This window comes from Notechis scutatus, chromosome 3, assembly GCF_049901735.1.
Source record: "Notechis scutatus isolate UNSWTSFEM ecotype Mainland chromosome 3, rNotScu1.2, whole genome shotgun sequence".
Lineage (NCBI taxonomy): Eukaryota > Metazoa > Chordata > Lepidosauria > Squamata > Elapidae > Notechis > Notechis scutatus.
The window spans coordinates 16,903,693-16,917,575 of record NC_142011.1 but is presented as its reverse complement, the minus strand read 5'-3'; positions in this window follow the sequence as shown (position 1 = coordinate 16,917,575).

The following is a 13,883-nucleotide window of genomic DNA, read 5'->3' as shown; positions in this document are numbered from 1 at the left end:
TAGTTCTCCCTTCAGCATTGAAGCCAACTAGGAACCATTCATTTCTTTGGGAAATCAAATTATATCTATCCACCAATCCACGCTGGCCCACTGTGGTAGCTCACACTCCATACTCTGTCAGCATTCCAGCAAACTTCCATTCCAATCAGTAACTCAGAGACAAACATATCTCAAAAGTACCTTTATTAGAATAGCACCTGGAACATCTGTAGAAACCCAAATCTAAAAGTTTTTTTCAGCTTTCCACAATTTCCCAAACTACAAATCCATCCCCCCTGGATCGTCATCAGATCGCATGGCCCAATCACGATCCGTCCAAAAGTAAGATCCTTATTTCATCCTGCGCCATACTAAATGACCTTGAATTAACAAAGAACTTTATTTGGGTCTTCTTAGAGCCACTTAATTGAAATCAACCCCCTTCCACTCTCCCAGGCTATGTGGCAGAGTGGAATATAGCTTCTAAAGCTGACATAACCTTTCATGAAAAGGCCTCCATCTTGCCTTGGGTTGTTTGGATTGGGGCTGTGTTTCTCAACTTTGACCAGAGGTGGTATTCAGCAGGTTCTGACCAGTTCTGGAGAACCAGTAGCAGAAATTTTGAGTAGTTTGGGGAACTGGCAAATACCACCTCTGACTGGAGATTTTACAGTATCCTTCCCCTGCCATGCCCACCAAGCCATGCCCACAGAACCGGTAGTAAAAAAAATTGAATCCCACCACTGACTTTGACCATTTGAAGGTGCATGGATTTCCAGAATTCTGGGTGATGAGGGATTTTGGACTCTATGAAATACAGAAGCTTTCCCAAATGTATTTTTTTTTTAAAGGCAGGCTATAAACCATTTTCAGATAAGGCTGCCAAGAGCAGTGTTTTTCAACTCCCAGAATCCCTTCACTGGTTTGGAATTCTGAGAGTTGAAATCCACCTACCTTCAAGTTCTCGAAAAACACTGCTTTGGGGCAATAAGAATAATTAGAATTATGTCCACGGCTTATTTATGTATGTATCAACCTTCTTCAACTGACACCCTCAGAAATATATTCTGATTGCAACTTCCATTCCCCTCCAAGTATGTGCCTAACAGTTTAGATCAGTGGAGGATAAACAATGGCAGATAAAATGAATAGGACAGGCAGGCTAAACGGAGCCTTTAGCTTGTAAAATCCTTTAGTTTGGTAGGTTCTAGTCACGGCCCTTCTCTATCTGGTTGTAAGCAGTAGATCAATCCCTAGACCTAAAACTTTCTTTTTCTCTCTGAAACCTCCCCCCACTTTTTGCAGAAACTTCTACTTCCTCTTGATCTGACCAGTAATTTATTTTTGTAGTGAAATGGCCAAATATAGACATACATAGGGAAAGAAGTTTTTATTCTTCTTTTGACTCTGATTCCGAAGAGCTTAGATTTATGACATCAGGAGCTCACCATCTCCCTGCCTCTCTTCTTGAAAAGTTTGCCTTGGCCTTGCAAAGGTGGGCAGTTTACTTTTCTCTCTCAGCCAATGTGTGCTCTCCAAATCAGTGATTCCCAACCTTGGCCACCTTGAAGATCTATGGACTTCAACTCCCAGAATCTCCAGCCGGAAATGGAATTCAAGAAAACAAGGGATGCTGCTTACACTTATCTGAGAATTTGAAGGTGTGCTGTGCTTGTGTTCTCTAAAGCAGTGATCCCCAACCTTTTTTACGCCGCGGCCCGGTATCCCCAACCTTTTTTATGGCGCGGCCCGGTACCGACATCAGCTGGGCGCCGCCATCTTTGATGAGCTCGTGAGCCACGAGTTTTCATGAAAAAGCTTCCGTGAGCTTTCCGGTAGAAAAGCTCACCGGAAAGCAAGCAGCGCCGCCATCTTGTTTTGATGAAAAAGTGCTTCCGGTGAGCTTTCTACCCGGAAAAGCTCACCGGAAGCACTTTTTCATCAAAACAAGATGGCGGCAACAAGCCAGCGGCCCGGTAGGACTTGTTCCACGGACCGGTACCGGTCCGCGGACCGGTGGTTGGGGACCCCTGCTCTAAAGCAGTGTTTCCCAAACTTGGCAACTTGAAAATGTGTTGAGTTTGACTCCCAGAATTCCCAGCCAGCAAGGCAATTCTGAGAGCTGAGAAACACTATTCCAGACAGACTTCGCTGACAATGGTTTAGCCCGCTTGTTTAAAAAAAAAAAGTATTTTGGGAAAGTCTCTGTGTATTCAGTAGAGTCTAAAATCCTTTTTTCCACTAGATCCCAAGCACCATCGTAATAGCAGGAATTACCAAGAGTTATTCAGGAATTCTTTCAGAGAAAAAGATGTTTTTCTTTCTTGTACTGGAAATGACTCCTGTACATTTTCCTCCTATAGTATTTGTGATTTCTTTCTCTTGGGGTTGAGTAACATCCTTCTTTAAAGAGGAGGAAAATACTTAGTAGATAAATAAAAATAGCATTTGGAGGCAAATACAGGTAAAAGTAAATGTTTCTCCTGTCCAGTGGTGTCCAACTTTAAGAGGCGAGGGTCATCTCCATTTCTTAAGCTGAGGGAGCCGGGGTTGTCCGAAAACACTTCCATAGTCAGGTGGCTAAGATGCATGGAATGCTGTTACCTTCCAAACAAAGTGGTACCTATTTCTCTATTTGCATTTACAGACTTTCAAACTGCTAGGTAGGCAGGAGTTGGGGCAAATAACAGGAGCTCACCCCGTCACATGGAGCTCAGGTCTTGAACCCCTGCCGTCAGCTTTCCAGCTAACAAACTCAGCATCTTTAAACACTGAGCCTTCGTGCCCCTTATGGGAGCAAATAAAATGGCATTTACTTGTCTGGAAGAGAAAGTGGTTTAATTCCTTTCTTCCCAACCCCTGAAATTTGCTGCCACCACAGAAAAGCGCCTTAATGTCAAAGAATAGCATCTTTGTAAGAATCAAGGCAGCTTCTCTATTCCTATCCTAATTCTCATTTCACAAGTTGTGTCAGATATACATCTGCTGTTGTTGCACCATAAACACATGTCCTCTCCCAATATTCATCTGAAGAACCGATCAAGTTTATGAGTCATCAGGGTCATCTATCCTCTCCCAACTTGATGCCTTCCAGATGTGTTGGCCTACACCTCTTAATAATCAGCCAAAGGCAATAAAGACTGAAAATCGTGAGAACTGTCATTAAAACACACTTGAAAACCACCATTATCAGAGAGGGTTAATCTACAGCAGGGGTGTCAAACTCACAGCCTGCAGGCTGGATGCGCCATGTGCTGGCCATGCCCACCCACATTTTAGCAAGGGGGGGGAGTTGAGATACATCACGTGACAACGTGTTGTTGCGAGTTTGACACCCCTGATCTACAGGACCAACGAAGCTGAATCTGCCTGTCCAACAAGATTGGGGAGAAAAGACTTGCTAAGGTCCCATCAGCAAGACAATTCCATCTCCAGGGATCATGTAATAAAGCCTTGTAAGTGGTGGTCCCTTCCTGGGGAATAAATTGACATATCTTGGACCCCTACCTCCTTGGTGAATTCCTGTTAAAATAAGTGGCTTTGACAGAAGGTTGAGATTTAACCTATCTCTGATGGAAGGAGTTGATACTGTTTAGAGTTTATATGATTTGTTATTCTGTTGGGTCCTTAATTTCTTTTCTGGTTATTGTATGCTGCTCTATGGTTGCGGGAATAGAGCAGCATAGAGAAAATTATAGAAGAGATAGGGGAGAAAGGAGGGAGGGAAGGAAGGAGGAGAAAGAGAGAAAGAGAAAGAAAGGGAGAAAAAGAAAAAGAGAATGAGAGAGGAGGAAAGAAAGAAATGAAAGGAGAGAAAGAAGGAAAGAGAGAGAGAGAGAGAAAGAAAAAAGAAAGAAAAACAAAAAGAAAGAAAGATTGTTTTTTTTTTTTGCAGATTCTGCAGGAATACAGAGGAAGATCTGGGATCATTTTTTGAGCTTTGAGAGCAGAATGGAACTGAGAACCTCAGTCTACTAAACCTTCTTTGTTTAAGTGTTCTAATCACATATGCCGCCTACCCTTATTCATGTGAAGCAAAAAGATCATCAGATAGTTTAAACTATTTAGATTGGGGCTGTTTTTTTCAGTACTATTTTTGTAACAACGCTAAGATTAGGCAACTGGGTAGAGAAACTTTAAAAAAAAGCTGAAAAGCTGTGCCATCTGCTATCATTTTGACTTTATGGAATTCTCCAATGATCCTTACTGGTAATCTCTCTCTCTCTCTCTCTCTCTCTCTCTCTCTCTCTCTCTCTCTCTCTCTCTCTCTCTCTCTCCTTCCCTCCCTCCCTCCCTCCCTCTCTAAAAGCCAAATTGACTGAGGGCACAGAACCACTGAATCTACCTCTCTGTTGCAATTAATGCAGCCCAGCCAGAGCTTCTCTCCTTGAACATATCCAGTGAAAGGAAATTCACCGCCTCTCTGGGTCATGAATACATTTTCTCATCCTACACATTTTTTTTAGCTTAGGATAGGCAGCTTTTCACCCCGTTAGGGTGAGGTGACAGACCAGTTTTTGCTGTGTATGTGGTATAATGAACACTGCAATGGACAAGGCAACGATAGAACTAGAACAAAAATTGTGGGAATTTTCTGCTTTGGCTTTGCTTTCAGTAGAAAGGGTTGGGGAGGACCACTGAGAACATGAGAGCCAAACTGCTCGCTCAGTGGAGAAATCTAAACACAAAAAGTCCTTGACTTATGACCACAGTTGGGACCAGAACTTCACTTCAATCCAATTCAATTAAAAAGGGAGTTTGTTAAGTAAGTTGCACCCAATTTTATGAACTGATTTGCCATAGTTGTTAAGATATTAAGGGAATTTGACTTTCCCCAGTTGCTTTGCCTGTTGGAAGCCAGCTGGGAAGGTCACAAATGCCAATCACACGACTCTGGGACATTGCAACTGCCATTAATGCATGCTAGTTGCCAAGCACCTGAATTTTGATCACGTGACTGTGAGGACGCCATGATGGTTCTAAGGTCAAGGACTGGACTTTTTCCAGGACCATTGTAACTTCAAAAAATCACTAAATAAATAACCATAGCTGAGGATTGATTGTAAAACACCCCAGACAAATGGCTTACTTCTACCTTCCCAGGGAAGTTTAACCACACATAGAATGCAAAGTGCATTTTCTGACTTGGAAAGTAAGATTGTGGATCACTGACACTTAAACGTAGCCCAAACATACTGGGATAAATCTTTTTTTTTTTTTTGCCATGTCCCAGAACATTACAGATATCTCCATGCTGTTCATCTCATTCCCAGTCCATGAGCAACATAGGCTTAAATTGAGAGGGTGGTTTCTCCCCCTTATTCCAACATATCCAGGACAGTGTCAAAGCATGTAAGTTCTGTTAGGCTTTGTTCCTTGTTAGTAACCTATTAGTAACTAATAGTTTGAGGCAAAATTAGGCCCCTGTCAATGACTAGCTACAGAGGCAATAGAGGCAGAAAATGGATTCACAGCGTGAACAGCTGGTTTTATGCCAAGATACTTTTCTGCCAACTCAGAGATTGATGGAGAAGTTAAAGATGGATGGAGAACACTTTGACTTAGCAGAGGACAGGGAAAATCTCTTAATAAAAGTTACAGTCAGCAAACTGAGCAAACTTCAGTTTTAGGTGTTTTTTTTAAAATAAATTTTTATTAAAGAGTTTCCCTTAGTTTGCAACACAGTTTCCATTCATTGCAACACTTCAGTGTCAGTATATATACTTTTTACACAGATTTTAACTCTATGTACATTTATATATATTCCTTTATATATTTTGTTCCACTATAATATCTACCATATATATTTCTTATCGTTATACTATATTTCATATTCTTTATTTATCTTTATGTCCGCTATTTAGCCAATTATACCATGCATTCCAAATCAAATAATATTCGGTTTCTTCTCTGTCTTTTATTTCCATTGTCAGCCTGTCCATCTCGGCACACTCTAATACTTTCTTTACCACACTATCTTCTGACGGCATAATATAATTTTTCCAGTTTTGCGCATAAACGATTCTAGTCTCTGTTATTAAATGTAGCATTAGATATTGTGTTTTTTTTTTGTCATATTTTCCTGTTATTATACCTAGTAAGAATATATCTGGTTTTAACTCTACTTGTTGCTTAGTTATTTCCTCTATCCATTTTTTTTATCCTAATGCAATATTTTTTTTGGTACTGGGCACATCCACCACATATGATAATATGTTCCTTGCTTTTGTTTACATTTCCAAAATTCAGGTGCTCTATCTGGAAACATTTTTGCTAATCTAGCTGGGGGTAAGTGTCAGCTGTAGAACATTTTACAGTTTTAGGTGTTTTTATATAGGCTTATAGCAACATGATTGGAAAAAAAATGCTTACATTTTGAGAATGACAATCTGCCAAAACAGTAGTGTGAAACCTATAATAGACATGAGATAAGAGAAAAACACTTGCCATGCCCACGTATACTCTTGCCCAATGTTTCTCAACATTAGTAGCTTGAAGATGTGTGAATTTCAATTCCCAAAATTCAATTGAGATCCAAACAACTTCAAGCTGCTAAAGTTGAAAAACACTGCTCTGACCTATATTCTGTATTTTAGGGCTACTGGATCTGGTCTGTCAATATCTGCATGACCACAAGAGGGCAGTAAAGTGACAGCTCCTAATCTTTACCGCCATCTATGGGTTGTCTGGATCTTTGCAACTCACATCCTGCTGCTTTAAATCTACCCACAATCAGGGAAGGGATTGGCAACAAGGGCTGCTGCATTCATGCAATCAAACAAAGACACAGTCTGCATTTACTAGACTTGGTTGCCTATAAGTCTGTATAGATTCTAAGTCAGCCAAGTCATGGTTGTCCCAAAGGTGCTTTTTCAGGAGGCAATTGGACTGTCTTGTTTTTTCTTGGTTGCCTGTAGTATGTCTGTATGTATTGGGCAAAGTCAGTCAGTTTGCTTTGTTTATGGTTCAGCACTGTGTAAAGATAGAAAACAAATACGTTGAATACACAAGTTTTGTTTGTTGTGTAAAAGCAGTAGCTGCATTTAAAGGGAAACTAGACAGGTTTGTCTAGTGCCCTGGCTTGGGGTGGGGTGGGGGAGTGAGTTGTACTAAATCTGAAGAAATGTATTTCAAAGCCATACACGACTATGTTGACTTCCAACGAAGCACTGCCTCTTATTTGAAGATATTCCCCAAGTTCATGGTGAGAATTGTAAAGAGAAGGAACCACCTATCCATCTGAACTCCTAAACATGTAATCAACAAAAAATAATTAATACCATTTAACAGATGCCAAAACATTTGCAGGTGATCACACACACACACACACCATTCTGGTCCACTGAGATTTAGGAAGTGACCTTCCCTCTTAACATTTTTTCACACAGAGGAAGACCTGGTTGCCGTTAGTAATACATACTGCAGCCATGTCTTTTGAACTGACGGAAGACATAAATATTTTCCTCTCTATATTTAGAGATTTGCTTTGACCGCCTGGCCCAGGGGAGTTTGTGCAACCATCATGGACACAGCACTATGCTCCGCTCCACTCTGATTATCAGCTTCTCACCGCAAGTCCCTAAGCTCAGTTGCCAACAGCCGAGGGCTTCAGGAAAGGATGTTCCCCCTGCTGTTGGCTCAGGCTAACTGAGCAGAAACTGAGCAGCAAAGCAGAAAAAGACAAAAAGGAAGGGAGTGTAAGATGAATGCCATCTTTTGCAAGGCGGGGAGGGGGGCGATCAACATATTCTTAAAAAAAACATTTTTATACTATAGATCTGAAAAACAAAGTGGCTGCAAATTGTCAAGAGGGTAGTATTATCTAAAACAGGATTCTCAATCTTGTCAGCTTTAAGACCCATGGACTTCAACTCCCAAGCTGGGAATAGAACATATGACTGTATGACTGTAACCTTGTTGCTTGTATCCTATTTTTATTGACTATTTCCTAATACGATTTGATTGCTTATTATACCCTATGACTATTATTAAGTGTTGTACCTTATGATTCTTGACTCTTGACGAATGTATCTTTTATGTTCACTGAGAGCATTTGCACCAAGACAAATTCCTTGTGTGTCCAATCACACTTGACCAATAAAGAATTCTATTCTATTCTATTCTATTCTATTCTATTCTATTCTATTCTATTCTATTCTATTCTATAGTAGCATAGACTCTAGTACTCTATTCTATAGTAGCATAGAGTAGAGTAGAGTAGAGTAGAGTAAAGTTGAATTGAGCTGGAAGGGACCTTGGAGGTCTTCTAGTCAGCCCCCTGCTCATGCAGGAGACCCTATACAAGTGATGGCAAACCTTTTTGTTGTGGTGTGCCGAAAGCACGTGTGAGAGAGATAGTGCATGTGCGTACGTGCCGGCACCCACAATGTAATGTGTCCCGCCCCCCCATGCATGCGCATGCAACACTCCCTCCACCCACTTACCTGCACTGCACATGGGCATACCTCCTAGCTGATTTTCGGCCCGTTTGAGGCCTTTTTCGCCCTCCTGGAGGCTCGAGGGAAGCCTCTGCAGCCTCGGGAGACTGACAAACGGGCCTTCCGGAAATACTAGAAATGCCGAAACGGGCCCGTTTTTTGGCCTCCAAAGATTGCAGAGGCTTCCCTTGAGCCCCCGGGAAGGGGGGAAAAGCCTCAAACGGGCCAAAAATCAGGTGGGAGGTCCGCACATGCGCAATGCAGGTAAGTTTGTCTGGGGCTTGCGTGCCCACACAAATGGTTCTGTGTGCCACCTGTGGCACGTGTGCCATAGGTTCGCCATCACGACTCTGTACTATTTCAGACAAGTGACTGTCCAGTCTCTTCTTAAAAACTTCCAGTGATGAAGCACCCACAACTTCTGAAGGCAAACTGTTCAGTTGGTCAATTGTCCTCACTGTTAGGAAATTTCTCCTTAATTCCAGGTTGCTTTTCTCCTTGATTCTGGGAGTTGAAGTCCAAAAGTCTTAAAGTTGCCAAGGTTGGACACCTCTGATCTAAAATGTCCACACCACCTTCATGGCTGGTGGCCTGCAAAAGGATTGGACTTCAGTTCCCATTAAAAGAAATGGCACTGATACTTTACTTCTTTCTTTTTGGCAGGTCGTAGAAAACTAAAGGAACCGTTTAGCATAATTACCATTTTAAATAATATTGCCGATGGGTTGAGTTCCTCTGTAGCTCCCCCCTACAACCCATCTGAATTACTGTTGCACTCCCTAATAAAACTGGCACTTGCGTTTCTCCTTGTATCAAAAGAGGTGAATAGGGCACTTTCCCTTGCTTTGTGGACATGTCTCAACCTGCTTCCTCACAATAACACACTTTATTCTGGTGCTTTACCTACCCAACTCCTTTTCATGCTGGCTGCGCCTTTGACATTTATTGTTGAGAAACCATCAGTCTATTTACCCAGAAGTGGAGCCAAAGATTCTCTAAGAGGAACTGAACAATTTGTTAGAGGCTTTAAGTAAGTTAATTGGCCCCAGTGTGTGGTCTGGGTGATGGATGCCTGGTGTGCGTGGTATTGTGTGGCAATGTCACTTCCTCCTTTGTGGGAATTGGACTCTACAGAATCCTGAGCAATTCTAAATACAGGAAGTCCATGACTTGCGACTGTCAATTCACAACTGGTCCTCGCATTTATGACTGTTGCAGCCTCTCCACAGTTACCGGATCAAAATTTGGTACTTGGTAACTGGCATGTATTTATGACTGTTGCAATGTCCTGGGGTCATGTGATTGCCAATCATGACCTTCCCAGCTAACTTCCACAAGCAAAGTCAATGGAGGGGAAGCTGGATTCACTTAATGAATGTGTGATTCACTTAACAACTGCACTGCTTAGCAGTGGAAATTCTGGTCCTGACTGTGGATGTACATTGAAGACTACCTATCCCTGATTTCATCTCTGATTCAGAGAACACCATGGCAACAACTATATTTGTAGTGTTGGAAAAAAAGGTCCCTGTTTATATATCTGCTCCTTTAATTATTTATTTCTCCCCTTATATGAACATCTCACTGCTGAACATTTGCAAATGTCTTGGCAAATGTCTTTTTTTGGTCATATTTCATACCAACCTGCATAATTTGAAGGACAGTTTAGCTCATATATGTATTCATAAATGGCTGGCCTCATTTGGTGAGGGCAAAGCTAATAGGAAGATCTTCCGTGCTTCTTATGCTTCTGTTTAAGATTACTTCTAGTTTGACCTGGTTTGTCCTCGTTTTGTATGAATGAATAGTTTACAAAAGACCCTATAAAATTGGGCTGCCCTGATCCACAAAGGGGGACTTTAGGTTTAACCTTCTTCCATTTATAACTTATGTTCTGACTTAGCTCCCTGATCACAACAAACCCTCTGTAGCAGAGGTGGTATTCAGCAGGTTCTGACCAGTTCTGGAGAACCGGTAGCAGAAATTTTGAGTAGTTCAAAGAACCAGCAAATACCACCTCTGACTGGAGATTTTAGAGTATCCTTCCCCTGGCACACCCACAAAACCGGTAGTAAAAAAAACTTGAATCCCACTACTGCTCTGTAGTGAATGCAATGATTCCTTTACTAGAAGTGCCAGCAGCCCCCAAAAAGGTCTCTCTCACACAGCAGGCTAACAAGTCTGTCTGGCAGGGAGATGAATAGTTGTCTGCCACATTTATTAACCTCTTCCCCCTGCCCTTTATCATCAGAGCTAGGTGGGGCTTCTCTAGCAGCAGGTGCGGACGGTGGAGGAGAGTGAGGATTCAGAGGAGGGGCCGGGACCATCCGGGAGTGGGCTGCTGACTTCAGGGATGGTGGGGGCTGGCAGCAGTGATGAGGAAGTTCCAGAAGAGGTTCCAGAAGAGCCTGTGCTAAGTGGGCATGAGCGTAGGATGATTCATAGAAGAGAAGAAGCTGACGACTCGGGAGTAAGGATGCAATGTAAGGATGCCCCTCCCTCTAGGGAATATAAGCCTGGTTTCGAATGCTTTTTGCCTTTGCAAAAGGCAAAAACGTTCGAAGGACTCAGTGTTGTGATTACAGACTCTGATTTATTTGAAGACTTCTGCCAAGGTTTTTCTAATTGGACTAATTGGCTGCAAGCCATCTGTTATCTACAAAGAGGCTTATTTGTAGATTAAAGCCGTGAAAGTTTGAGTTACTGAGTTTATCTGTGTTTGCTCTCAGGGAATTCGGCTGGGTCAGAACACGGTGGCTCTTCCATCCTGAGGATCTGTCCACAGATTTCCGCTGCTCTCCTCTCCTCTGCCTTCTGCGCATCCATGCGTCAGGCACTGGACCCAGATGTTCCTCCACTTCCTCATCAGCCACCTCCAGGCCTGCGGGCTGTTGACTCTCCATCTGAGGGCTGACGGATGGCCCAGGTTCTGCCCCTCTCTCTCTCTGACAGCTCCATTCCCTTGCCCCCCCTCAGAGCTCTTAGGTTGCCTTCATGCTGACTCTGACTACTACGCTTCCTCCTCATTTGATTCGGTGGCGGCCGACAGGCCACAACAACTTACTTCAGCTGTGTGCAATCAAGGGGCAGTGAGTTTAAATGGTTAAGCATACCATATCCCTTTGCTTAAGGGAGAATTGGTTTTAGCCATCTGTCAAAAACTGCTCCCCCAGGGCACAGAAAGAAGGAAAGGGGATTGAAAGAATATAATATTTTCTCCCCATTTTCCTCTCCTTGGTAAAAATCTGATGCTACATTATCTTGGTACTTTTGTTTATGTATTAATCTTTTCTTTTCTTTTTGTGACTTAAAAGTAAAAACAGAAACATTTCACATTGGGTTTCCTTCTTCAAGCTGGCATTGAACAGGAATAACGTCATTACTTCAGCCTGTTGTTAAATGCCAACTTGGAGAAAGAAACCAAATTCTGCTCACTCTTCTATGTTTCATCGGTTGACTGTAATGTAATAGAATTGGTTTTAAAACATTTACAATTTATATGAGAACCCTTAAATCAAACTTAATTAAATGGATTATTTTGTTCAGTTTAATGTTCTTGCAAAAAAAAATGGTGCCCTGGTTTATACAAACACAGGTTTCAAACATGATCCTGTGATCACCTTCTTCGAAAAAGTGATAAAATTCTTCTGTGCAAATATGACCACTGTTGAATGTAATGGTATGTTGGAATGACCTTGAGAGATAGGAGGAAGGACTAAAACCAGGGAAATAGTTAGATAACAGAACAGAACAGAATAAGATTGGAGATCTTCTAGTCTACAGGCATCAAACTCGTGGTGTCATGTTGCTGTTATGTGACATATCATGATGTTCTTCTTTTGTGGAGCTGGGGTGTGTGATGCATCCGGCCCACAGGCCACCACTTTGACACCCCTCTTCTAGTTCAAGCCTCTGCTCAGGCAGGAGACCGTATACAATTTCAGAAAGTGGCTGTCACATCTCTTTTTACAAACCTCCAGTGATGGAACACCCAGAACTACTGAAGACAAGCCATTCCACTGGTTAATTGTCCTCACTGTTAGGACATTTCTCCTTAGTTCTAGATTGCTTCTTTACTTGATTAGTTTCTATCCATTGCTTCTTTTTCTGCATTCAGGTGCTTTGGAGAATAGGTTGACTCTGTTCTTTGTGGCAACCCACAAGAGACAGCTGAGCCTGCAAAAGGATCATGGGCATGGTAAACATCTCAGCAAGTATCCTCCTTAATGTATTGGGTTGTAAAGGCGATGTGGGAGGAATAACCTTTCAAACTGAGTTGTTTTCCTGCAGACATTTCATTACCCAACCAGATAATAGCTCCAGTAGTTAAAAGGAGTGGGATTTGCTCTGTATTTTTATACAATGAGTTGCCCTATCATTGTTGGTGGGTGTGTTGTTTTCTTTTTAATAGTTCCTTGATTTGGTTGATGTTCACTGTTTGATTGTTTTGAGTTGTTAGTTCCTTGATTGGAATATTCTTTACTGCTTGCTGGTCTAGTATTAATCTTGGTGTTAATTCCTGCTTAACTGGGTGTTGATTGCTGGCAGGGAGATAAACAATAAAATTACTAAGTTGTTCAAGCTTGTAGTCAGCTTTAGCTTCCGGCAACTGCAGTTTTATTGGTGAGTTTTCAGAAGTGGTTTGCCATTGCCTCCTTTCTAGAGCCTTGAGAGAGTGACTGTCCCAAGGTTGAGTTTGTGTCCAAGATGAGACTAGTTTCTCCTAGTTTCTACTGCGATGTCTGAACCTTGATATTGAACTAAATGAAAAGAGCCTCAGATCCTTTAAAGTAAAACAGTTCAAAGGGGACTAGATTCTGTGTGTGGTGTCCCAAAGCTTGCTTTGAATAAAATGAAGCTGCATAATACTGTAAATTCAGGGGATCAGGGAAGCATCAATCTGCATTTTTTGCAGCATCCATATCATGTTGTCCCCAAAGAGATGCTACCGTCAGTAGGAGAATACAATCACCGATCAACTATTGAATTTCAAGAAACAGAAGTGCACTAAGACACCACACGTGTTTCTCTTTTTCTTCTATGCCACATGGCAATATTGCTTCACGCCGTTGCCTAGCCCAGTTTGAGAAAGCAAGTAAAGGCTTTCAAGACAAGCCTTTGTTATTTGGCAGATGACATCTGTGTAGAGAAGGTTTGGAGCAGGTGGTAGAAATCTTCCCATCTTGATTGTAAGAATGGCAGCAGCTTATAATCAACATTCCCAGCAACTATTATTTTATGAACAGGCTGGTTCCTCATGGCAGCCATTTTGTGAGAATGTTTACAACATGTGTTTAATTTCCAGAACAGCCCAAATGAAAAGGGCACCATATACAAGTGATGGCAGAAGTCCAGGAGTATTCAACACACTGTTTTTACTGTAAACTAACAGGATACGTCAACAGATACAGATGGTAGGCCCAAACTCAGAGTTTGTATCACATATAACGCAATATTTAAAGATAA